Source organism: Mandrillus leucophaeus, unplaced genomic scaffold (genome assembly GCF_000951045.1).
Source record: "Mandrillus leucophaeus isolate KB7577 unplaced genomic scaffold, Mleu.le_1.0 Scaffold674, whole genome shotgun sequence".
NCBI lineage: Eukaryota > Metazoa > Chordata > Mammalia > Primates > Cercopithecidae > Mandrillus > Mandrillus leucophaeus.
Window position 1 is genome coordinate 743309 of NW_012107297.1, and position 25419 is coordinate 768727.

Below are 25419 nucleotides of genomic sequence, written 5' to 3' on the forward strand. Positions count from 1 at the left end.
CTGACCCGCTGCGCCGGGGCGGCACGCTGCTAACCCAGCAGTACGGGTCCGTGGTTGCAGGGTCGCTCCGCGCCTTTCCATCAGTGAGGGTCGGAGCCGCTACTCCGGAGCTAGCGCATTGTGGCCCCAGGCTCTCGACTCCGGTGCACGGGACCCCGGACGCCCCCAGCCTCTGGCTCCACGAGACCCCAACCTTCAGTTGCCTCCACCCTAGTGCTTCGGCCTTGGAACAGCGCGAGTGCCCAGGAAGCTCCGGCCGGGTCGTGCGCTCCGTGAGGGGTCCTAGGCAGGCAGGACAGTCGGACCGAACGGCCGGGCTGGTGCCACGAACCCAGGCTGCCACCTGCCTCCCGCCTCAGGCGAGGGGCTCAGTGCCTGTCCCGAAGATAACACAGGGGTCTCCTTCTGTCCCGTCGGCCCGCGAGAGCCAAGGCTGCAGGTGAGAGCCCCGGATGCGGGGCAGAAGCGGTCCCCGACCCCATCGCAGCAGCGCGGGGGCCAGCGGAGGGAGTCTCGGGGGGAACAAGCAGAGGCTGGAACTGGCTGGGAGGGGGCGCGGGAAGGGGAGGGGAAAGAAAGAAAACGGGCTCTTATTGAGCGCCCATTGTGTGCGGGTCCGCGCCCCGCCACGCCCCGCCTAAGGCTCACTGCTACTCCTGAAATAGGTGTTGTGTATTATTATCGGCGCTTGCAGATGGAGAAACTGAGGCTTAACGGGGCTGAGTGATCTTCTCCTTTCACTGCGGGGAGGAGACTGGGGAAGCGGGAGAGGATAGAAGGGGAAGAAGCAGCGCACCTGAGCGCTGATCCTAAAGCTGAGGAAGTGGCTTTTTTTTTCTTGCCTCCCGCTCCCTGGCCTTGTCACCCCCCAGGAAAGGTGACTCAGAGTTGAGGGCAGAGGTGAGAAGCTTCCTAGTTCCAAAGCTTCTCTCCCTGTGGGCCCAGGATGTGAGAGCAGCAGCTCCTGGCCGTTGTGTGTCAGACTCCAGGGTCTCTAAGACACTCTGGAGATCCTGAGATGTGCTTATCTGTTGGTGAATTCACTGCAGAGATCCCCAAGTAAGGGTCCATCAGAGCTGGAGATGTGACCCCTCTGGGGTGGCTGGAGACGTGGCTCACGTGGCTCACCTCCCTCACATTACTAATGGGGCCACTGAGGCCCACCCGAAGGGAGTGTCAGTTATCCGGTCCTAAAGACAGTGAATCCTTGATCCAGAAGTAGACTTGAGAAAACCTTCGTGAGCATCCTTCAAAGTATCCGTACTCCTCCCCAGTTAGGATCTTCCGGATAGGTGGCTGGGGCTTTCCCTATCCCTGATGTGAGATCTGGGCGACCATGTATGAGGCTGTGGTGAGAATCAGTGTGGTTGGTGCAGGGGCCCCAAGGAGTGCCCGCAACCCCATAGCCTTTGGCCCAAATGGAAGGTCCAACCTAATTCTCTTCTGGGCAGGGAAACCTGCAGGACACCTCTGCCCAGGAAGGAAGGGACCTGCTCAAGGTCTCAAGGCTGGGGGCTCCCAGGGCTGGGGCACAGTCCCAGGTGTCTTGATTCCCAGGCAGGGGATGCTTCTGCTGCCCCCGAGGCATGTAGGGAGAGGGGCGTTGTGAAAGAGCCCTTGCCGTGACTCTGTGGGCTCTTGTTCTGTGTGGGGAAGGGGAGGGGATCTGGCCCTGGTCTGGGCCCTGTGGCCTTGGCTAGGACTGGTTAACCCTAGATGTGCTCAACTCCCTGGAGTCAAGGGGAAACCTCCTTGGAAAGCCCCTGGAAGGTGGAGGAGGGTGGTGAGAGGTCAGTGGAAGTCTGAAGCTCAATCCCTGGGGGTAGAAGGGTTAGAGGAACCCAAAAGAAAAGGTGACTGAGGGGCTTGGGATTCCCTCTACCCCCTACCTCCATCCAGGGATTCAAATCCTCCCTCACAATAATCTCTACATCTAAACAAAGCTCTTTGAGGAAATAATTTCACACCTGTGATCTCCTTTCATGATGTGGAGAGAGCCTGGAACCTGGAGTGAAGCAGAAGAGGGTTGCGGAGTCACCTGAGACCTCTTGATGCATCCATGGTTCCAAGTGCCACCTTAAAATTGATTATGGCAGGCTGTGTGTTACCTGCTCAGTTAGTGGGGCCATCACATCTGACAGTTAAGTGCTAAGGAGTGTGTCGTACTTGCCAAGACTGGGGTAGTTATTAACGGCCCAGTCTTGTGTGGGAAACTGAAGCTCAGATAGGTAAAACCACTTCCCCAGGGCCTTTGAGTTTGCTTGTAGAACTGTTTAAGTGCCAACTGCATACCAGGTGCCCTGGAAGTTACCCCGACGGGCTAAGCGGCAGCCTCGAGCCACAGTAACTGGTGAGCCCCAGATAGTGGTGAATCAGACAGACCAGGTGGGCGTGAGTCTACTCTGCCTCGCACTAGCTGAGTGGCACTGAGCAAATCACTTCATCCCTCTGAGCCTATAAAATTAGAATACCTCCTTTAGCAGGTTGTTGTGAGGATTAAATGAGCTACAAAGATGTAGTGCCTGGCCAAATATCTGTTTCTATCCCTATGAAGAAAAGAAAGCTTGAAGTTTGACCAGGAAGTCTAGGGAAATTATCAGACTTGTTTTAGATTAGAACGCAGGATATTGTTGCAGGCTCAGAGACCTGAATTTGCTCAGCTCAGGCTGCTAGTCTCATAGCCTCTAGAATCAGTCTGCTTGGGGACACTGGCAAGGGGCTCTGGATTCTTACCTCCTCCCTTGGCTTCCTGCTGGCAGGGCTGTGCTGCCTGGAGCTGGTGTCCATTCCCTCAGGTCCATTGTCTGACCTCCCTAGGCACCTAGGTGCGGTGAATAATGTATTACTCCCCTCAGCTGGGGGCAGACTCAGGGAAATAGCTCTATGCTCAGTAAGCTTCTGAACCCTACCAGAGGAGGTGGGGGCTCCTGTCTGTGCTGTTAGCAGTCTTGGATATGGAGGGGCAGGCAGGATAGGACAGGGAGAAAGTATCATCTGGCCCCCAACAGAAGAGAGCTGGGGTTGATGATGTCCTGTCTCTCCTGTTGGGGGCTAGATGGTCCCATAGGCAACACTGGGAACCAAGCTAGCTGAGCTAGGATCAAGTGGGCCTCTGATTCCAGAGAGGTGGTGAAGGGGAGGAGTAAGGGGGAGGGTACAGGGCAGAAAGGGGGTGGAGGGGAGGCCCTTGAGGAAAGGCTTTGTCAGGGAGGTGGCTGTCTGGGCAGGAGCTAGAGGCAACTTGCTGCAGAGATGGGGGATCCTGACATCCCTCCAAGAATGAATCCTGGCTGTGCCACCATCTCACTGAGAGCATGGGCAAGACACACGATCCCACCAGGCCTCCATTTCCTCTTCTGTGAAATGAGGGTCGTGATGTCCACTTCTCAAGGCTGTTACGGATGATCTTGAGGTCCCATGTGTGAAACACATGGCACTATAGGCACTCAACAAAGGGGTGCCTCATCATGAGTGTGAACCATGGGTGGGCTAGTGGCGGGGCAGGTGGGATAGTGTGGTAAGCTGAGAGATGGGGAGAACTTGGGGCGAGGAGCCTGGCTTGGTGGGGTTAGTGAGGGATGAATGCCCATATGGGAGAGGGCCTTGAATTTGGACAGAACTCACATTTCAGAAAGCTTAATGGAGCCCCCATTTAGAAGCCTCTGTGGCTCCTTACAACCTGTAAGATGAAGACCAGGCCCTAGTTATGGCATTCAGGTCCTTGGTCGCCGTAGCCTCTGCCTGGCCCTCTGGCTCATTGCTCTACACTGTCTCCTAAACACACCACATGTGGCCCCATCGCAGCCCCTTTGCTTGTTCCTCCCATCACAACCGCCATCTCTGCCTCTTCTCCACTTATCTCCCCACCTGTCAAGACCTGACTCAGGTCATAAATTCCCTCAGAAACATTCCTGGATTACCCAACCCTCTGGTCATGCCCCCTCTGAATCTTTAACATTCAACAGTAATAGTAAAAAATAATACCTACCATCCATAACATTTTGCAGTTTGTAAAATATATCCACACAATACTACAGTGATGATATCAACAACAGCTGATACTCTTGAGTACTTACTATGAGCCAGACAATGTGCTAAATGCTTTATAGACACTCTTGTTCACCCAAACTCCCCGAGGTAGCTACTGTTATCCCCTAGAAATGGGCTCAGAGAGGTACCTTATCTTTCCCAAGGTCACACAGCTTGAAGGTGGGGAGCAGGGAGCCAAGCTGCACCTGTTTGAATTGTAAATCTGTGCTTAGAAGACGTACTGTCTCCTCACCTCCACCCAACTACCTCGAAAGCATACTTTGTATGTAAAAAGCCTGGACAAGGCTTTTTCTCAAGGCTATGGAAGGGTAGTGTTGAACTGAGCATGGCACCCAGGAAGGACCTGGGCCCTAGGCTGTGCGCAGACTGGCTGGCTGGCTGGCTGGCGTGAGTCGGCCCCTCTCTGGGGTCCTGTGTGTCCATGTCTATGGGGAGCAAGGTGGGGTCTGAGCTCCCCTGTAGCTCCAGCTTTCTACAGTGTCTTTCGTGACCCTGGAAGGAGGAGGAGGAGACTACAGTACCAGGGCCAGAGGATGTGGTGTGACAGGCAGCTGTGATTTTTGGCCTGGCCACTGTCTGGGCCAGCAGGCTCTGTGGGTAGCTGCCTCACCCAAAGGAGGGTGGTGGCCTGAGCTGCAGGCAGCATGGTCATTAGCTGGCAGAGGAGACCCTGTGATTGGGAGCTGGCTGGGCCAGGCCAGGCCAGGTTGGCGGGACTGGAGGCAGGCTGGCCGGGCCACAGTGGGGTCACTGGCAGGGCAGCCAACTTCTCCTCCCTTTGCCCCCTTTGGGGTGGTGGCAAACCCACACTGGGCACCAGAGCTTTGTAGGCCAAGGCTTACCCTTTCTCCTGCTGTGACCATGGGAAAGAGCAGTAAGGAGTTCAACCAGGCCCAAAGATGCTGCCTCCTATAAGCTTCCAGGACTCCTCCCATGCAGGTGGGATCCAAGCCTCCCCTGCTGCTGATTCATGGCCATCTGCACACTGACTGTGGTCTGTGGATTGGGGTTCTGCTTGGTCTGCTTCCCTTGCTGGCTTGTCAAAACTAGATTCTATGTGCCCCCCCATCCTCCCCTCCCTCTGAGTGCCTAGAAGTGTGCCTGGCACAGAACCACACCCTCCGGACCAGGGGAGACAGTGCGAGCTGCCCTGTGGACAGCTTGCTCAACTTTTGCACCTCTGTTTTTTCCCTGTAAATTGGGGCTGATAATAACTGTTATTAAATGAGATGAAGGAAGTGGGGTGCCTGTCCAGGCCTGGCACACAGGTGGGTACTCCATCAGCATGAGTCCTCTTGCCCATCCCCTCAATGGCTTTGGCAACTCAGTAAGAAATTGATGGAAGAGTCCAGTGAGAGATGGCAGGAGGGAGGGCATGCCAGGTAGCAGGGAGGCCTTCTCTTAGGGGGATTTAGCTGGGGTTTGCAGAGACACAGTTCCTACCACCTTCCATGTGAACACTGGTGTGTAAGCAGGTGCTGTTGGCCTGGAAGGGTCCCGAGCTAGGTTCAGGGCAGGGGGCAGGACTGGGATATCTGGGGACTTGGGTTTTCTTCTCAGGCCTACGCAGAAGAAATGACCCAGGTGGGAGAAGCCGTCTGGTGTCCAGCTAGCACATGCTGGGCGGAGAGTGTGAGTTCTTCCTTAAAGGGAAGCAGCATTTATTTGGTGCTGCTCACGCATGCATCCAACCAAAATGTAACACGGTTGGAGATTCTCATCTGTGGGGGAAACAACATTAGACAAAGAAATACACAGATGCAAAACTTCCAAATTGTGAGAAGCGGGCTCCTGAGGCAGGGGCCGGTCCCATCTGTATCTGTGGCTGGTGGCACAGGGTAGGGCTAAATGACTTGGGCAAGTGATTTAACCTCTTTGGGTTTTAGTTTCCCCATATGTAAAGTGGGGATAATTATAGCATCTTCATCATAGAGTTGTGAGGGTGAAATGAATTATACATGTAAAGCACTCAGAAAAATACCCAGCGCATTATGAGCACTCAGTGCAGGTTAGCTGTTATGATCTGTATCTCCAGCACCTCACAGAGGATCTTAGAGAAAACAGGTGCTCAGGAAAGGCGTTTGGAGTGAATCCCAGGCAAAGGGCAGCTGCTCTGTGGAATGAATGAATGAACAGCCTGCTAGGGACGGGAGGACACAGAAGCAGTGACAACACAGAATGTGACAGGGAAGGCCAGGGGCCTGGGGTTGCCCAGCGCTGGGTGGGGAGGGGAGTCAGGGAAGGCTTCCTGGAGGTGGTGCCCGTGTTGCTGACTTTGGACCTCTGTGAGGTCAGCACTGAATGAGCTGAGAGAGAAGTAGCTCCTCTCCAAAGGTAGCTGGCAAGGGGGAGTGCTTGGGCAGACCCCAGGACCAGTGGACTCCACAGGCCTCTCACTTCCCACCACCCCACACCGTCTCTCCATCTGTGACATTCTGCTTTCAGGGCATGAGGAAGGCGAACAGGCAGGTGGGGAGGAAGTGTGGGCTGCTGGTCTGACAGGCCCAGCTCTTCCCAGGCTTGTGACCAAATCTCCTACAGAAAAGGATAAACAGGCCTGCTTTGAGTTCTTTTATCTTCCTGCTCCCAAGGCACGCCAGCAAGCAGAGGGGGTCTTCCAGCATTAATCCTGCAGCTGTTTAGCTTTTGAACGAGTGGACTCTTTTAAAAAATGCCACGAAGAATGTGTCTCACTCTCTCACCCAGAAGCCTCAAAGAGAAACTTCTCTCCCACTGACAAGGGAGCCAGGACCCCCCAAGTGTCTTAAAGAAGCTCACCCCAGGGGCAGTCGGATATCAGGGGACCCGTCATGCTGCCTCGATTTGTTGCTGGCTGGGGGGCCTTGAGGATACCCTTATATTTTGCGTGGCTTCTGCCTGTTTTGTAAAATGGGGTCAGGGTAATAAATCCCTTCTTTCCTTAGAGAGGTGTGGGGTAGGGGAGTTTCAGAGGTGGGAAGGGCAGCAGTGGGCATCCAAGCCCATGCCTTTCAAACTTTGTTTCACGTTAGAATCATCTGGGAAACTTTTGAAAGTCCTGCAGGCCCCACAATCTCTGGGGCAAGACCCAGGCGTCAGTAGTTGTTGAAGCTCCCCTGGTGATTTCAGTTTGAGAGCCACCTGGCTGCCCTCTGCAGCCTGCCTCCCACAGTGTCCCAAGACAATACTTGCACATCCCCAGGACAAGGAGCTCATCCTTCTGAGGCTACTTCCTCCCCGCAGGACCTCCCTGCCTGGAGAGATGAGGGGAGTGGAAAGACTTGGTAATCCAGTTAACCTGGGTTCCAGCTGCTCCCTGCATGTCTTCTCAGAGCCTTGGTTTCCTCATCTGAAAAATGACAATAACAATCTCTCTGAAAGTGCCACAGAGGCCAGACGAGGCCACACATGGCAAACGTAACCTGACACCGGGCTGGACCGAGACCCTGAACTCCCTGCCCCAGCCACCTGAGGCCAGGTCTCTGAGATTGGTACTGGTTGGGGTGGGATCAACACCCAGCCCTGGGGCCCTTCCCACTGTTCCCTTTGTCTCTAAGAGATAAGACAAGGCAGTAAGCATTTTGTTTTGCTCAGTTTTGCTTTAATGGTCAAAGTATCAGACTCTCCTTAACAATGAAGCCTTGTCTGAATCTGCTTGTTTTTCCAACCCGGACACCCAACTGCACCACCCACTTGGGGCCCCTGTCCCACCTGGGAGAACTGCAGAATGTCAGAGGATTTTTTTTTTTTAACCTAGGAGGGGGTGTCCAGGGAACATTAGAGGCCTCTGGGCAAATTCTCGCCAGTAACTGACCGCACTTAAGTCATCCAACTCTGCTGTGATTGTGAGCCAGTTCACTAAAATTATTTCAAGGCAGTTACTAGGTGTTGTGCCAAACCCCTATCAGTGCCAGTGAGGATGGCACCAGGCTCAAGAGACCAAAGAGGAGACCCAGAGCCAGCGAATGAAACATGGAGTTTTACTAGGGGTTCACACACAGGGGAGAGAGTCCAGTGGCTGCTGACTGGACCGAAGAACCACAACCACTTGCAGGAAGTGTGCAGTTTTTTTTGTTTTTGTTTTTGTTGAGATGGAGTTTCGCTCTTATTGTCCAGGCTGGAGTGCAATGGCACGATCTTCACTCACTGCACCCCTCTGCCTCCCAGGTTCAAGCGATTCTCCTGCCTCAGCCTCTCGAGTAGCTGGGATTGCAGACATGTGCCACCACACTCAGCTGATTTTGTATTTTTAGTAGAGATGGAGTTTCACTATGTTGGTCAGGCTGGTCTCAAACTCCTGACTTCAGGTGATCTGCCCACCTCCGCCTCTCAAAGTGCTGGGATTACAGCCGTGAGTCACAGCCCCACTGGCCTAAAAGCATGCAATTTCTATAGCATTTTCACTTAGCACCTCCCCCAACAACTTCCACCTAGCAACCTGCATTTACCCCAAAACAACAGGCCTCAATCCTGTTTGGCCCGCAGGTTCCATAGGATGGGCCGGGAGCTCAGATGTTCCTCATAGATAAGGAATGGATCTCCGAGTTGGCTACTCCCAGATCCCTTAGCTTAGAACCAGACTGCATTCAGGTGCATCTGCCATACAAGGTCATTCTCAGGACTTGCTCAAGTCCAGTTATCTCTGTCCAATATGTCTACCATGCAGAAGACAGAAAACTTACGTTGATCCTGGCTTTGTCACTTACTGGCAGGATGACCCTGGAAGAATCATTTTATCTCTTTGAGCATGAGTTGTCTCTCCTGTAAAATGCATTAGTAGGAAGGAATTCCTGGGATTGCCTGAGAAGCAAATAAAATTCTTGGTATGTGGAGCGCAGTGCCTACCGTACACTAAGCACTCAAAAGCTGTTGGTGCATGCACTCACTGGGGAGCTGACCCCTGCCTCCTGCCCCTTCCTTCACTGGCTGGTCCATGCTCCCTATCTCCCAACCTGCTCCCCTTACCCCACCAGGCCCAGGCTGAGACAGAGGACAGAGGAGGCCTGCACGTGTAATCATGGGCATCCCTTCAAACTGCTCTTCTTTAAGAGCAGAGGAGACTCTGAGGGCTGGACAGAGGAAGACTACAAAAGGGGCCATTGGTGGCAGTGCTTGGTCTCCTTGCCTTGGCACAGCCAGAGAGGGTGCATCAACCCAGAGTGACTGGCTCAGGCATTAGGCGTGTGACAAATCAACACAGGATAGTGCAGCACTGAGGGACTAGTAGTGGCTGGGAGCAGTTGCCACTCAGGGCTGAAGGAGCAAGGGAAGTGGGCAGCTATAGGGACAGGGGCTGTGGGCCATCAGTACAGGGACCCAGTCAACCCACGAGACCTCACAGGGGATAAACCTCAACTGTCTTTTCTCTTTCCTTTAGTCCCCCATCTGTGCTTCCTGTTGGGTGAACCTCTCTGGAAGCCAGCAGCACGGAGCCCACTACAGTCCACAGAGGTCAGTTCCCAGGGCCCCAGACAAGGTGGAGAGTGGCTCTGGAGAGGCAAACTAAAGACACTTCATCAATCTGTCCCTCGAAAGCCCAGGAGTCCACTGAATACACTGTCCTTAGGACACAGTTTAAAGATCATCTGTTTTTACCATGCCCCTTAATGAAGGAGCTCTCAGCTCTCACCCCAAAGATGAATCAGCAGCCCAGCTGCCACAGACACTTTGGCAAGAGGAGTTTTGGAGTTACCCATCTCTCCATCTCTGCCTCCTCCCCCAAAGCAAGTTACAGGTGGCTTCTGGGGTGACCCTGCCAGGGACAGGGGATCCTCTGGAATGGAGCAGAAGTCACAGGTAGGCTAGTGTCAGGCAAGCTCAGGTGTACAGAGCAGCAGCCCCAGCCCTGCTGCAACTCGCCCAGCCTGGAGCTGGCCCCGATGTGGCCACTTTATACACCTTCCTTAGAGCTGGGTAGTTATTGCCACAGTTCTGGGGATAGTCCTGAACCCAGAACATGTTGCCCATGTCCCGGGTGCCATGAACCACACCACTCTGAGTTCAGAGGGTCTCCCAGGAGCCTGTGAATGTCAGGTAAGTGGAGTGTGGGGCTGAACAGGCCTGAGACAGGCCATGCAGCAAGTGCCACCAAATGCTGCCGGGCCCTGTGATGGGGAGTCTGGGTGTAGAGTTGGGTGGGGATTGGGGTTCCTGCCAAGTAGGGAGCAGGAGGCATAATGGTGCCAGAGACTAATCCTTGCCCAAGAGGAGGCATGGTCAGGGAAAGGACAGAAGATATGGCACTTTGCACGGAAACCACGTGGGAGGCCCCCACGGGGTGTTGTCTGCAGAGGCACAGCTGGCAGTCCTAGGACACAGAGCCCTTTACAGCTGGCCACCAGTGAGCACTCCCTCTCCTTTCTGAAAGGAACGCCTCTGGCATCTCCTAGCTCACACCTGGGCATCTGAGGTGGCACAGTGAGATGCCCATGGCAGGTGTGGTAACACCTGGATCCTCAGAGACTTCCTGAGAAGGGAGGTATGTGGGCCTCAGAGTCAGAGTTCTGGCTTTAAATCCTGGCTCTGCCTCTCTTGAGTGGAACTTAGAAGACATGGGCAAGTAACTTAGCCTCTCTGAGCCTCAGTTGCTCACTTACAAAATTAGAGCAGCAACACTTACCTTCCAGGCTGGTTTGAAAGTAAAATGACGGCCGGGCGCGGTGGCTCAAGCCTGTAATTCCAGCACTTTGGGAGGCCGAGACGGGCGGATCACGAGGTCAGGAGATCGAGACCATCCTGGCTAACATGGTGAAACCCCGTCTCTACTAAAAAATACAAAAAACTAGCCGGGCGAGGTGGCGGGCGCCTGTAGTCCCAGCTACTCGGGAGGCTGAGGCAGGAGAATGGCGTGAACCCGGGAGGCGGAGCTTGCAGTGAGCCGAGATCCGGCCACTGCACTCCAGCCTGGGCGACAGAGCGAGACTCCGTCTCAAAAAAAAAAAAAAAAGAAAGTAAAATGACATAATGAATGAGACAGCATCCTGTATTTCAGAGGAGATGTTACAGTTGCCCTCATCGTGCCCCCCTTCTCTGTGTCCGTGCTTAATGCCTCTGCAGGAAGTTCTTTCTTGAGACTAATTGAAGTCCATTTTGCTGCTATTGGAGCCTTCTTCCTCTTGCTGGGGACTCTGCAGAGGCAGACTGAGCCCCTCCTCCATCCAGATGTGCCCTGTCAGTGCCTGCAGTGAGTGAAGCAGGGAATTGGGTGACCAGGTGTTGATTTTCACCTTGGGGCTTGTGGGCCCAGCCGTCAATGGCCAGAGCCTCTTGACCAGGGCAGGGTAGGGGGTGCATCATCCTAACTCTTCACACTGTTCTTCCTCTCTGTGCTTAATCCGTGCTCCAAAAGGGGTGACTTTGGGCCAGTGCAGAGAGCCCTGGGCTGGGCCAGAGCCTGGTTCCTGGCACCTCTGTCTCACTGTGTGGCCCGAGGCCAGTTAGCAACCATTTTGGGCCACCGTGGGCCTGCAAGAATGTCTGGGCTCTGGGGCCCAGGTCCCTCCAGTGAAGACATATGTAGTTCTGACTGAAGTCCCTTCTCCTGCCTCTCCCCTGCTGGGACCCTAGCCAACCTGGGAAGACAGCAAATAGGGTCCTGCTGGTGGCTGGCAGTGGTAACAGCTGAGTCCACCTCTCAGACCAGGACTGCCAAGGGCAGGCTGAGAATTCAAGGTTAGATGGGTGATTCCTGGTAGGTAGGGTTGTGCCTCCCTCCAAAACAGGGATTTTGAGAGCCTGGTGCTCCCCTTCCTGCCACTCAGCTGAACTCACCCAGCTCAAGGGCAGTCATGTTTGAGTCTCTCCTTGGAGTGGATCCTCTCCCACATGAGACCCACTTTCATCCCTCATTTTGCAGATGAGAAACCTCAGGCTCAGAGGGGTGAGGTGACTGGCCTGAGGTCCCACAGCCTGTCGGTGGGGAGTGGTGAGGGTCCCTGGGGCAGCTCCCATGGCACCTGGGCCAGGCTGTGCCCTCTAGGTCCTTGGCAGGAGTGGAGCACAGGAGAGTCAGGAGACTACTAGCCAGGTGGTCTCCTGGTCTAGGAGGGGGCCCCATGGGTTCCAGGGGAACCCTGCTCTGTGGGCCTTGAGGGGTCATCTGGGGCTCCTGGGATTGCCGGATCTCTTTCCCTGGGAGGAAGTTAGCCTAGGAATGCCAGAGGTTGAGAGTGAGGAGCCCAGGAGTTCTAGGCTGTGGCCAGTTCTGAGTGCCCCTGTGAACTTCAGTGTTTAGTTTCACGGAGAGTCAAGACTGACTACTTATTGCCTTTGGACACATAACAGTTTAACTTTATGAAGCACTCTGACATCTGTTGCATCCTCACAGCAGTCTGTGAGAAGGAAGCGTGGGTCTTGTTTGGGAGGGTGGGAGAGTGTGGGCTCTGGAATCAGACACACCAGAGCTTACACCCTGACTCCCATCAACTCTCTGACCTCAGGCAAGTTGGTCTCAGTTTGTGAAAGGGACAATTTACCCCACAACAAATTGTTAGCAACACCTGCCTTGCTGACTGTGTGCATTAAGAGAACATCTGTAACTGCTGGGTTAGTGTCTAGTGCCATGTAATACTTTTCATGATTTTTATCATACCCACTTTATAGATGGGAAGATGGAGGCTCAGAGAAGGAAGGTGACTTGTCTGAGGTCATGTAATGATTTAAATCAGTCCTCCAGACTTCTTATCTGTGAATTTTTTTTCCTACAAAACCTCCCTCTCTATCCTCAAGTGACCCAATACCTCATTTATCCAGAACCTTCCATATGTGATGCTGTCTGGATGTGGCGTTGTGTCCCCAGTGCCCAACAGCACTTGCCTGGTACACAGTATGTCCTGTGCTTACATGTGTTGATGAATTCATATAAACTGTAAGAAACATTTTTCCAGAAGCAGCAGCTAAGACCTGTGTCTTGCCTTAAAGACTTCCTTCCTTCCTTCCTTCCTCCCTCCCTCCCTCCCTCCCTTCCTTCCTTCCTTCCTTTTTGAGACAGAGTTTTGCTCTTGTTGCCCAGGCTGCAACCTCTGCCTCCCAGGTTCAAGTGATTCTCCTGCCTCAGCCTCTGGGATTACAGATGCCCACCACCATGCCCGGCTAATTTTGTATTTTAGTAGAGACAGGGTTTCACCATGTTGGTCAGGCTGGTCTCGAACTCCTGACCTCAGGTGATCCACCCGCCTTGGCCTCCCAAAGTGCTGGGATTACAGGCGTGAGGCAGCACAACCAGCCCTAAAGACTTCTTTGTGCTCTCTATCCCATTAAGGACAACTCTTAACAGTTTTGGTTGGAAACCTTTGCGAAAGAGATTGATCACTTTCTTCCCCTGAACAATGGCAACATGGATGGCTCGAGGGATAGGCCTTAGGAACCCCAACTGCCTTGCTGAGAATGCCGACAGGCTTGACCCCTGTGCCAGATGACTGTGGGCTGCTGCACGTGTTCAACTCTGGTTTCTGGCTCTTCCCACCCTGTCGGTTCCTTTATTCTGCTGCCCACAGACTTGCCTCCAGAGTGCTGCGTCTCTTTCCTCTCCCCTCATGCTTATGTGTGTGTGTGTGTGTGTGTGTGTGTGTGTATGTGTGTGTCCTTCCCAATTTGCTGCTTCTACCAGTTGGGGACTAAGAAGTGGAACAGTTGACCTTATTAGAATTGGTTCATGTATTCGTTCATACCTATTCAACCAGCCAGCCATTGGTAAGCCTGGGTCACACTGGGGATTCTGTCTGTCCATTCTTCCATGCATCCATGTATCCATCCATCCATCTGTCCTGATTGAGGACCTCTGCAGTGGCTTGTGATCAATCAAGACATTACCACACCCTCCTGGCCATGTATGCAGTGAAATAATGATGCACATAGCAAATGCTGGCACAGGACTTGACAGTTTATAATCTGCCTCTGCTGGCATTACCATGCTGAATCTTCACAACAGCCCTGAGAATAGCATTATCCCCATTTTGCAGATGATGAATGCAAAGCTTAGCAGGATGGGGTCCCCCGCCCAATGGCCAGCAGTGAGCACAGAATCACAGCTGGAACTCACTCAGGTCTCTGGCCCACCCTGTTACTTTCTCTCTCCTTCGTGCTGCATTTGGAAGCTGTCTGATGCCATGTTCATTATCTGTCTCTGTCATGAGCTATTGGTAGTGGTGGCTGAGGTTGAACCTTCTGCCTTTGTCAAATGGTCAGTGCAGGGAAGTGAAGGAAGACACTTCAACCTGCAGACCTTGTCCCACCTGGACCCAGACACACTATCTAGTTCACACTTCCCAAACTGTCCCCTGAGGAACCCTAGTCCCATGGTATGGGAATGGATTTGAGGATGCATGAGCATACAGATTTGGGAAACACTAGGTCACATAAATCTAAACAGACCTTCTCAGGGTCTTTAATGTATTAATATGAATTGGGGACCCCAATGGGTGGCACAGTGTGCAGCCACCCCTTTCCTAAGCTCATTTGAACATGCAACTCCTTGGTCAAAGAGCAGGGTCTGGACACATCATCTTGAGAAAGTACTGTGAGATCTCATGGGCAAACCCTGACCTTGCTGTTTTGTACAAGGAAGGCTGCAGCTAGAACTAGTTTCCTGGCCCAGGACTGCATTTTGAGAGAGCATCACAGGGAATACTCTTTAGCCCCAGAAAAGGTTCAGTGGTAATGGTGGAACTTCAGGCAGCAGGGGCAAGTGGCAGGTGGAGATATTTTTATTCTTTCATCCACTAAACGAACCTATCTCAGACATCTACTGTGTGCCAGGAACAGAGCCAGCACTTGGAAATGCCAAGACAGTCTGACTAAGACTCTTCCATTTCATTTTCCCGTGTCCACCAAGGATTTTTAAAGACAGACAAGCCTTAAATACATGCTTTAAAAGGAGGAAGTGATTTGTTAATTGCTCTGGGTCATTACTTTGGGTGGGTGACACAATTACTCAATTCAGTGGAGCTGCACCTTCTTAGTCCCAGGTCCTGAGGGGCAGAGAGTGAGGCAATTCCAGGACCCATTACCCTGGGCAGAGTGCACAGATGTTGCAAGGGAGGTCAAGAGCATGGGGAGGCCGGGAGGAGCAGGGGACGGGGAGAGGAAAAAGTGAGTGAGCTTCCTCCTGGAGTCCATCAGTTTCAGCTTGGGGTTGGGGGGCACTTAAGTGAGGCTCTGCGAAGAAGAGATTGGGGAGTGGGGATGGACGGGCTCCAAGTGGCTGGGAAGGGCGCTCTTCCAACAGCTGGAGCAGAGGTGAAAGGAGGCAGCACATGACACTGCGTCATGAGGACCCTGTAAGGAGCCCGTGGCTGTGGGAGCAGAGGGAGGAAAAGTAGGTCAGATGGGGCTGAAGAAGTTCCTGGGGAGGATTGTGAGGGTCTGAGCTCCAGCTAAGTGGGTACTCACCTGACGAGCCTCTTCAGAGCTGGTCACATTCATCCCAGTGTCCCCCGCACCTGGCTGGTTCCCAGTGGGTATTTGTGGACTGGCTGGACTCTCCCTCTGTAGGCCTCGGATTCCTCACACTAGTGGTCAAGCGAGGTCACCTGGCACCTCCCTTCCTACCCTGAAGAGCTCTCAGGAGTTCTGGATGCTTGTGCAGGGGAAGGCCTGACCACTCCCCCTGTCCCCTGCCTCAGGGTCCTCTGGGTTGCCCCAGCCAGGCAGGGGCCATGGTGCCCTCAGTGGGGGACAGCCCTCCTGCTGCCAGGGAACTTTGCCCCTCGTGCTTTCTCCCTTCAGCAGTTGACCCCCTGAGCCCAGAAGGACATTCCCAGAAGGACATCCTGTGACTGGGAGTGGCGGTGGAGTTGAGCGCATGCTGCAGCTTAGCACAGGGAGGAAGCTCTGCTTCCATCTATGTGAAAATGGGCAGCCAGGCGCGGTAGCTCACACCTGTAATCCCAACATTTTGGGAGGCCGAGGCGGGCAGATCACTTGAGGTCAGGAGTTCGAGACCAGCCTGGCCAACATGGTGAAACCCTGTCTCTACTGAAAATACAAAAATTAGCTGGGCGTGGTGGTGTGTGCCTGTACTCCCAGCTCCTCGGGAGGCTGAGGCAGGATAATCGCTTGAACCCGGGAGGCAGAGGTTGCAGCGAGCTGAGATCGTGCCACTGCACTCCAGCCTGGGTGACAGAGCGAGACTCCATCTCAAAAAAGAAAGAGAAAATGGGCAAGTGACTCAGCCTCTGAGCCTCTGCCTTCTTGTCTGTTAGTAACTTCCACACTGGACTTTTATGAAGGTTCAACGGGATAAAGTTTATGAACATGGATTGTAAACTGACTTACTCCACAACCAAGTAAACAGTTCTTGCCATTAACAATACTCATTTGTCCAATTTCTATTAATCCCCCAAACCTTTGGACCACTCACCTCTTTTCAAGAAGTGCTCCCTGGCATCAGCTCACTGTTCTCTGTGCAAGCTGCCCCTGCTGGTACATTTTATCCAGGCCAGAGCAATAGGAGCCTCTGAATTATGTACAAGTCGCACACACAGGCCAGAACTGTGTGTCTGCAGCCCTGTCTGTGTTTGAACAGAGAGAAAGATGGTGCTGTCCTTCCTATCTGCTGGGCCCAGGGGCCAGATCCCGCCCCTTCCCTGGCTGCAACCTGGGGGTCTTGGTCTCTGGGGCAGGCTGGGAGCACATGTCAAGAACACCCCCCACACCCAACTTGTCTGTCCTGTTTACAGTCTGGGTCTAACATGGCCTGCCCACATGCAGGAGCCTCTCTGTGTCCTGCATCCCTGGGTGGCTGGTGGGCATAGCGCTTGAGGGGCAAAACAAGACAGTCATTCCACATCCCTTTCACTTCCCTGCTCGTGCCAGGAGGTGTCGGGATGACCAAGTCGGGATGACCAAGATCTTCAATGTGGACACTGCTTTATTTCAGCAGGGCCTCGGGTACCCTCTCTGGGAGGCCTACAGCCTGTCACAGCATGCTGAGTCAAAGCCACCTGCCCAGGGTAGGTGCTGGAGGGACAAGGCTAGGTTGTGCCCAGCATCCCTTCTCCTGGAATTCTGGGGGTCCCTCTCAGTGCCCTTGTTCCTGAGCAGCTCCAGATGGTCCTGGCCCTATGTGGGGGGAGCAGGGGCAGACAGCTGGTGAGGCTGGCACCCAGAGGCATCACAGATCCTCCCTCTGCTTAGACTGGCGTGGGGGCCACAGTGGGGGAGGCAGAGTGGCAGGCAGGGAGAAAGATATACTGGGATATTGATGTAAACCTAAGCGGATTATTTTTAGAAGATCCCTGTGAACAAACATCAATTTACCCCTCCTCCAACTCTCCCCCCGTCTTAAGAAGACGGAGCAGGAACACACCTGGCTTCCTGTCGTGGTTCCATCCCTGCGCCTGTGCAACCTTGAATTTGTGCCTGGGCCTCTCTTAGCCTTAGCTGGCCCCATTTTAAGATGCCGATGATAAGGCCAACGTCACAAGGCTGGTGCGAGATCAAATCAACCCCTGTCTCTTATACACATCTAGATGTGTATAAGAGACAGGTATGGGAATGGATTTGAGGATGCATGAGCATACAGATTTGGGAAACACTAGGTCACATAAATCTAAACAGACCTTCTCAGGGTCTTTAATGTATTAATATGAATTGGGGACCCCAATGGGTGGCACAGTGTGCAGCCACCCCTTTCCTAAGCTCATTTGAACATGCAACTCCTTGGTCAAAGAGCAGGGTCTGGACACATCATCTTGAGAAAGTACTGTGAGATCTCATGGGCAAACCCTGACCTTGCTGTTTTGTACAAGGAAGGCTGCAGCTAGAACTAGTTTCCTGGCCCAGGACTGCATTTTGAGAGAGCATCACAGGGAATACTCTTTAGCCCCAGAAAAGGTTCAGTGGTAATGGTGGAACTTCAGGCAGCAGGGGCAAGTGGCAGGTGGAGATATTTTTATTCTTTCATCCACTAAACGAACCTATCTCAGACATCTACTGTGTGCCAGGAACAGAGCCAGCACTTGGAAATGCCAAGACAGTCTGACTAAGACTCTTCCATTTCATTTTCCCGTGTCCACCAAGGATTTTTAAAGACAGACAAGCCTTAAATACATGCTTTAAAAGGAGGAAGTGATTTGTTAATTGCTCTGGGTCATTACTTTGGGTGGGTGACACAATTACTCAATTCAGTGGAGCTGCACCTTCTTAGTCCCAGGTCCTGAGGGGCAGAGAGTGAGGCAATTCCAGGACCCATTACCCTGGGCAGAGTGCACAGATGTTGCAAGGGAGGTCAAGAGCATGGGGAGGCCGGGAGGAGCAGGGGACGGGGAGAGGAAAAAGTGAGTGAGCTTCCTCCTGGAGTCCATCAGTTTCAGCTTGGGGTTGGGGGGCACTTAAGTGAGGCTCTGCGAAGAAGAGATTGGGGAGTGGGGATGGACGGGCTCCAAGTGGCTGGGAAGGGCGCTCTTCCAACAGCTGGAGCAGAGGTGAAAGGAGGCAGCACATGACACTGCGTCATGAGGACCCTGTAAGGAGCCCGTGGCTGTGGGAGCAGAGGGAGGAAAAGTAGGTCAGATGGGGCTGAAGAAGTTCCTGGGGAGGATTGTGAGGGTCTGAGCTCCAGCTAAGTGGGTACTCACCTGACGAGCCTCTTCAGAGCTGGTCACATTCATCCCAGTGTCCCCCGCACCTGGCTGGTTCCCAGTGGGTATTTGTGGACTGGCTGGACTCTCCCTCTGTAGGCCTCGGATTCCTCACACTAGTGGTCAAGCGAGGTCACCTGGCACCTCCCTTCCTACCCTGAAGAGCTCTCAGGAGTTCTGGATGCTTGTGCAGGGGAAGGCCTGACCACTCCCCCTGTCCCCTGCCTCAGGGTCCTCTGGGTTGCCCCAGCCAGGCAGGGGCCATGGTGCCCTCAGTGGGGGACAGCCCTCCTGCTGCCAGGGAACTTTGCCCCTCGTGCTTTCTCCCTTCAGCAGTTGACCCCCTGAGCCCAGAAGGACATTCCCAGAAGGACATCCTGTGACTGGGAGTGGCGGTGGAGTTGAGCGCATGCTGCAGCTTAGCACAGGGAGGAAGCTCTGCTTCCATCTATGTGAAAATGGGCAGCCAGGCGCGGTAGCTCACACCTGTAATCCCAACATTTTGGGAGGCCGAGGCGGGCAGATCACTTGAGGTCAGGAGTTCGAGACCAGCCTGGCCAACATGGTGAAACCCTGTCTCTACTGAAAATACAAAAATTAGCTGGGCGTGGTGGTGTGTGCCTGTACTCCCAGCTCCTCGGGAGGCTGAGGCAGGATAATCGCTTGAACCCGGGAGGCAGAGGTTGCAGCGAGCTGAGATCGTGCCACTGCACTCCAGCCTGGGTGACAGAGCGAGACTCCATCTCAAAAAAGAAAGAGAAAATGGGCAAGTGACTCAGCCTCTGAGCCTCTGCCTTCTTGTCTGTTAGTAACTTCCACACTGGACTTTTATGAAGGTTCAACAGGATAAAGTTTATGAACATGGATTGTAAACTGACTTACTCCACAACCAAGTAAACAGTTCTTGCCATTAACAATACTCATTTGTCCAATTTCTATTAATCCCCCAAACCTTTGGACCACTCACCTCTTTTCAAGAAGTGCTCCCTGGCATCAGCTCACTGTTCTCTGTGCAAGCTGCCCCTGCTGGTACATTTTATCCAGGCCAGAGCAATAGGAGCCTCTGAATTATGTACAAGTCGCACACACAGGCCAGAACTGTGTGTCTGCAGCCCTGTCTGTGTTTGAACAGAGAGAAAGATGGTGCTGTCCTTCCTATCTGCTGGGCCCAGGGGCCAGATCCCGCCCCTTCCCTGGCTGCAACCTGGGGGTCTTGGTCTCTGGGGCAGGCTGGGAGCACATGTCAAGAACACCCCCCACACCCAACTTGTCTGTCCTGTTTACAGTCTGGGTCTAACATGGCCTGCCCACATGCAGGAGCCTCTCTGTGTCCTGCATCCCTGGGTGGCTGGTGGGCATAGCGCTTGAGGGGCAAAACAAGACAGTCATTCCACATCCCTTTCACTTCCCTGCTCGTGCCAGGAGGTGTCGGGATGACCAAGTCGGGATGACCAAGATCTTCAATGTGGACACTGCTTTATTTCAGCAGGGCCTCGGGTACTCTCTCTGGGAGGCCTACAGCCTGTCACAGCATGCTGAGTCAAAGCCACCTGCCCAGGGTAGGTGCTGGAGGGACAAGGCTAGGTTGTGCCCAGCATCCCTTCTCCTGGAATTCTGGGGGTCCCTCTCAGTGCCCTTGTTCCTGAGCAGCTCCAGATGGTCCTGGCCCTATGTGAGGGGAGCAGGGGCAGACAGCTGGTGAGGCTGGCACCCAGAGGCATCACAGATCCTCCCTCTGCTTAGACTGGCGTGGGGACCACAGTGGGGGAGGCAGAGTGGCAGGCAGGGAGAAAGATATACTGGGATATTGATGTAAACCTAAGCGGATTATTTTTAGAAGATCCCTGTGAACAAACATCAATTTACCCCTCCTCCAACTCTCCCCCCGTCTTAAGAAGACGGAGCAGGAACACACCTGGCTTCCTGTCGTGGTTCCATCCCTGCGCCTGTGCAACCTTGAATTTGTGCCTGGGCCTCTCTTAGCCTTAGCTGGCCCCATTTTAAGATGCCGATGATAAGGCCAACGTCACAAGGCTGGTGCGAGATCAAATCAACCCAGTGGGTGGCATACCCAAGAGGGCACCGGATGGATGGCAGGCCACCAGTTTGCAGGGCAGATCTAATGCTAGGCCAGAGCAAAGTAATTGGATGTTTTTAGATACTTGATCTGTGGTCTCTGTAAGTAGGAGAGAGGAAATTTTTGTCGACTTCCTCAAAATGGTCAGTGCAGCTTAGGCACATTTTTGTACCTTGTGGCTCCACCAAAAGGGCTTCAAAATCACCCAGGTATTTGTTGACCTTTCCTCTGGGACCAGGTAAAGTCACTGGGTGTGAGTCCTGAGTCTGTCATATTAGCCAGGTGACCTGGGCGAGTCCCTTGTCCTCCCTGTCCTATAAAATGGAGGGAACAAGTACCTAATTCTCAGGATCATTGTGAGCTTCAGATGAGAAATAATCCATAAAATCCTATTGGAGAAAAAAAAAAAAAAAAAGCTACTGATAGATAGTGGGTGTTGGGGGATGACGGCCCAGAGTGCAGGTCAAGGGCTCAGGCAGTCGAGGCTGAGTGTCCCGTCCTAAGGACTGGCAGGCTCTGTGATGGTCAATGTGTGTGTGGAGCCTGATTTGCTTTCCTTAATGGGACAGCTGTTTAATTAGCCTCTGAGTGTTCCTGACAAGTGTCCCTGTGATTGTCCCCAGCATCTAACAGGGTCAACTCTCTCCAGACCATGTGTGTGCTGAGCTGGCCAGCCTTGGGTGTGAGGCATTGACCCACTGTCCCATCCTCTGATTCTTGGCTTGTCACTCAGATGGCCTCGTGGGGCAGCCACTGTGTTGGGGACTAAGGGAACAGGAGACAGCCCTGCCTTAAGAATCCCGGTCTGGGCTGAAAAGGAGGAATGCAGAAAAGGCTCGGTGGCTGTGACCCAGTGGGGCTTGGAGGCAGCCAGTGCCCCCCAGCCTGGGAACAATTCTGCCTGGCTCTGCCACCAATTCTCTGTGTGACCTTGATCATAGGCCCTTTCTCCCTCTCGGCCTGTTTTCCCCTCTAAATGATGTTGGAAGAAGTGGTCCCAGGAAGCTGCGGCCTACAGCATAGCAGGGTGAGGGGAGCAGTGATCTGTGAAGCCAGCCCAGCCTGGGGTTCTCAGCCCGGCTCCTGCACTTTCCGGCCTGTGACCCTGGGCAGCCCACCCAGCCTCTCCACGCCTGCCTGACAAGGGTATGCTGGCCCTGCTGGCACAGAGCAGACACTGAACAACCTGCCCAGCAGTATCTGGCATTGGTGGGCCCCAGAGCAGCTTTGACCCTTCCCCTCTTTCTTTCCCTGTTGGTCTCTGCAGTACCCGGAAGTTCCCCAGGGAGTCTTGCCCCAGTGGATGAGGGGTGGCATAAAACAAGTGTTGCTGACCTCAGTGCCAAGTCCACCATGCTGTCTGTGCCACTCCCCTGCCTAGGGACCCCAGGATTGGGTTAGAGCTGGCCATCCTCTGCCTCTTAAGAGCTGGACGGAGAAGGGGAGGGGGGCAGGGGCAGGGTGCCCACTCTAGAGCCCAGCATCCTGTCTTTGTTGGCATCTTGGAACCTTGGTCTTTAGAACCGTGGACTCTTTCAGTTCCCAAATCTTGGAAGCACTGGATCATGGAACCATAGAATCTTGGTGATAGGAAATCCAGACTTGGAGGTGGCCTTAGTGGTCACAATCCAAACCTTCATCCAGCCCAGGCAGCCCCTCTGCAGGCTCCGTGAACACACTGGCAACTGGGGAGTCATCTGTAGTCCCCTCAGGTAGGTCTTGGACTTCAGTCAGATCACAGAGCTGCCCCTGCCCTTCCTTGTGGTCTTGACTGGCCACTGTGATGCGTGCCTGGGGCTGGTTAGTGCTAATGGACAGCTGGGATGGAACCAGGCGCCTGCTCAGCTAAGAATAGAAGGCTTTGTGTGATTTAAGTAGCAGCCAGATCATATCAGGCCTCCCAGCCAGGCCCCGGGGAGCTTATTAAGCGGGATCTGGGGCCACCCTGGGTCCTCCTAGGTGGAGGGGAAAGCCACTGGACTTCCCCAGGGTTGCTGTCTTGTGTTTACCTGATGATGAATTTTCCTTTTCCCATCAAGTAAGTTCATCCCTCCTCCTTCCTCCTCCCTGGGGCTGGCTGAGGTGCATCACCCAGTGTTCTGGGGGGAGTGTCTTCTGGGAAGAGCTCAGACAAAACAGAGCGTCCCTAAGAGGAACAAACAGATCAATGAAAATATCTTTGGAAGGGAGGGAACAGATGATGGCGACCTTTTATTGAGTGCCTACTGTGTGCCAAGCCCTTGGCTCAGCATTTTGTGCTCTTGCTGTATCTGACCCTCCCAAGGGGCTCTGGAAAGGGTCCTTATCCCCATGATGCAGATGAGAACACAAAGGCCCAGCTGGTACCTGGTGGAACTGATATTGGAACCAAGGACTGCCCTGCCCCGTTCCTTCTGGGGGAGAAACGGAGTTCCTGAGAGCTAGGGGAAAGAGGCAAGAGTCAGAATTCTTGGAGAGAGCCCTAGGCATGGAGGATTTTGTCTCTCTGACTGCAATGATTCATGCTTTACCTTATGTTAGAGTCTTTTCCACTTTTGGCAGCATGGAATAGGAGAAACGGTGCTGGACTGAAGAAGGAATTACGGCGCTATCACAAATATAGTAGGTGCAGGCACACGTTGGTTAGGTTTGAATTAAACCAAATCCACATCGGTCTCAGATTTCCCTTCTGTGAAGTGAGTAGAGGCTGCCTGGGGCAGGATCATGAGGCTGCAGCTCCAGATTCCCGGTCTTTTGACCAGAGAGTGTCCTGTTCCCTGCTCTCTGCAGGTCTCTGGTGCCTCTTGCCTCCCCTTGAGAGATTATTCCTAGTGTGAGAATTGGAAGGACACCTAGGAATCGCAGGTCACTCTCTGATGGTACGGACAGGAAAACAGGGGCCCCACAAGGACAAGGACTGGCCCAAGGTCATGCAGTGAGTGGGCCTCAGAGCACATAGTAGGTGTTCAGGAAATCCCTTCTTCCAAGCCAATGCCTACTCTCCTCTGGGGCACTGCTTTTCGGTGGTGATCTGGAGAGCCGGGGGTGGGGCGGGGGGCTGAGGCAGCTGGATCCTGAGAGGGAGGCAGAGGCCAAAGGTCCAAGCCTCTATCTGTAGTGCCCCAGGCCCATCTGTGCTTGCCCAAATCCTGCCCAGCTCAAATGCCCCCTCTTCTGTGAAGCCTTCCTGGACTCCCCTTCCTAATACCCTTTCTAATCTCCCTATCTACCTCAAGAGTGAGAGTATTTTTTTTAAATTGTATTATTTTCTGTTAACAAACATAAAATGTACCATAGTAACCATGTTAAATACAGTTCCATATGTTAACTATATTCACATTCTTGTGCAACAGATCTCCAGAGCTTTTTCATCTTGCAAAACTGAGACTCTACCTATTACACAACTACTCCCCATTTCCCCTCTTTCTCTGGCCCCTGGCACCCACCATTCCACTTTCTGTTTCTGAGTTTGACTATTTTAGATACCACATATAAGTGGAAACATACAGTATTTGGCTTATTTCACCTAGCACAGTGTCCTCATGGTTTGTCCATGCTGTAGCATGTGGCGGGATCCCCTTCTTTGTTCGGCAGAGCGCTGCTCCATTGTGTGGCTAGACCACATTTTTCTGTCCATTCACCTGTCGATGGACCTTTGGGTTGCTTCCACTTCTTGGCTCTTGTGACAAGAGTAGGGAGTTTTGAAGTTGGATGGGCCTGGGTTGGACCCTGGCTTTTAGCCTCCCTTTAGCTGGGTCTAAGGCCATCCTCACCTGCCACTGTGCCCAGTGGGATTGCTGCAAGGAGTAGAAATTGTTCATGTTGAAACACTTGGCATGCAGCAGGTTTGCAGTGAATAGTAGGTGGGATTCATTCTTGTTATCCACTTTCCCTCTAGGGACAGGTCCCTTTTGCCCATGGCTATAGGACCCACGGCTCACCTGCACCCCATCCATGAGGCCAGCTGAGCACCTGGTGAGTCTCAGAATATTGGAGCTGGAGGGCACCTGTACACAGAGAGGGGCATGGACTGGACTCATCCAAGTTCACACAGCCAGTCAATGGCCATGCCAGGATTCAACTAGGCTCTCCAGCCTGGGGACCTTCCCTCTGCAGTCCCTGAGATCCGCAAGCCTTGTCCTTAGGAGGGATCAGCTCCCTAGGGGCCTGTGTCTAATCCTGCAGCATTCAGGGCTGGGCGAGGCAGGGGGCTGGGAGATGAACATCTCAGGAGGCTCAAGAGATGAGCATCTGTAGTGGGCGGAGGCCAATGGCACCTGCTAGTGTCCTCTGATCACCTGACTTTCCCCAGGGCTGTGGACAGCAGAACTGCTTCAGCAACAAGGGGGCTCACTTCAGACTCATTTGCATGGTACAGGCTCTCTAAGGTCCTTGCCTCGCACCTGGGAGTTCATCTGCTTTTGCTCACTTTCATTCATTCATTTGCCTATTCCTTCCTTCGCTCATTTATTCAGCAACCACTCCCTGAGGCCTGCTGTGGGCTGGGAGACCAATCAGACCTTGCAGGCACTCAGTATGGCATAGCGGTGAATGGTGGGGATTCTGAGGCTAAACTGCCTGGGTTCAAATCCCAGTTCTGCCAGTTACTACCTCTGTGACCTTGGACAAGTTGCTTAGCCTCTCTGCCTCAGATCCTTCTCTGAAGTGGGGAGAATGATAGTTCATAATTTATATTTGTAAGTTACTGTTGTCACATAACAAATCACCCCAAAACTTAGTGACTTTATATAAGAA

At 53.3% G+C, this 25419-nt stretch overlaps 1 protein-coding gene across 2 annotated transcripts in view; it reads left to right on the plus strand.

Annotated features, from left to right (window-relative positions):
* GDPD5 (glycerophosphodiester phosphodiesterase domain containing 5) overlaps positions 1-25419 on the plus strand; it is a 94339-nt gene continuing 68920 nt past the window's right edge. Inside the window, exon 1 of one of the 2 annotated variants that reach the window (XM_012002025.1) lies at positions 1-439. The gene's annotated coding sequence lies outside the window, so the exon portion shown is untranslated. The remainder of the gene's footprint in view (positions 440-25419) is intronic. The other variant, XM_012002024.1, reaches the window with a different exon arrangement.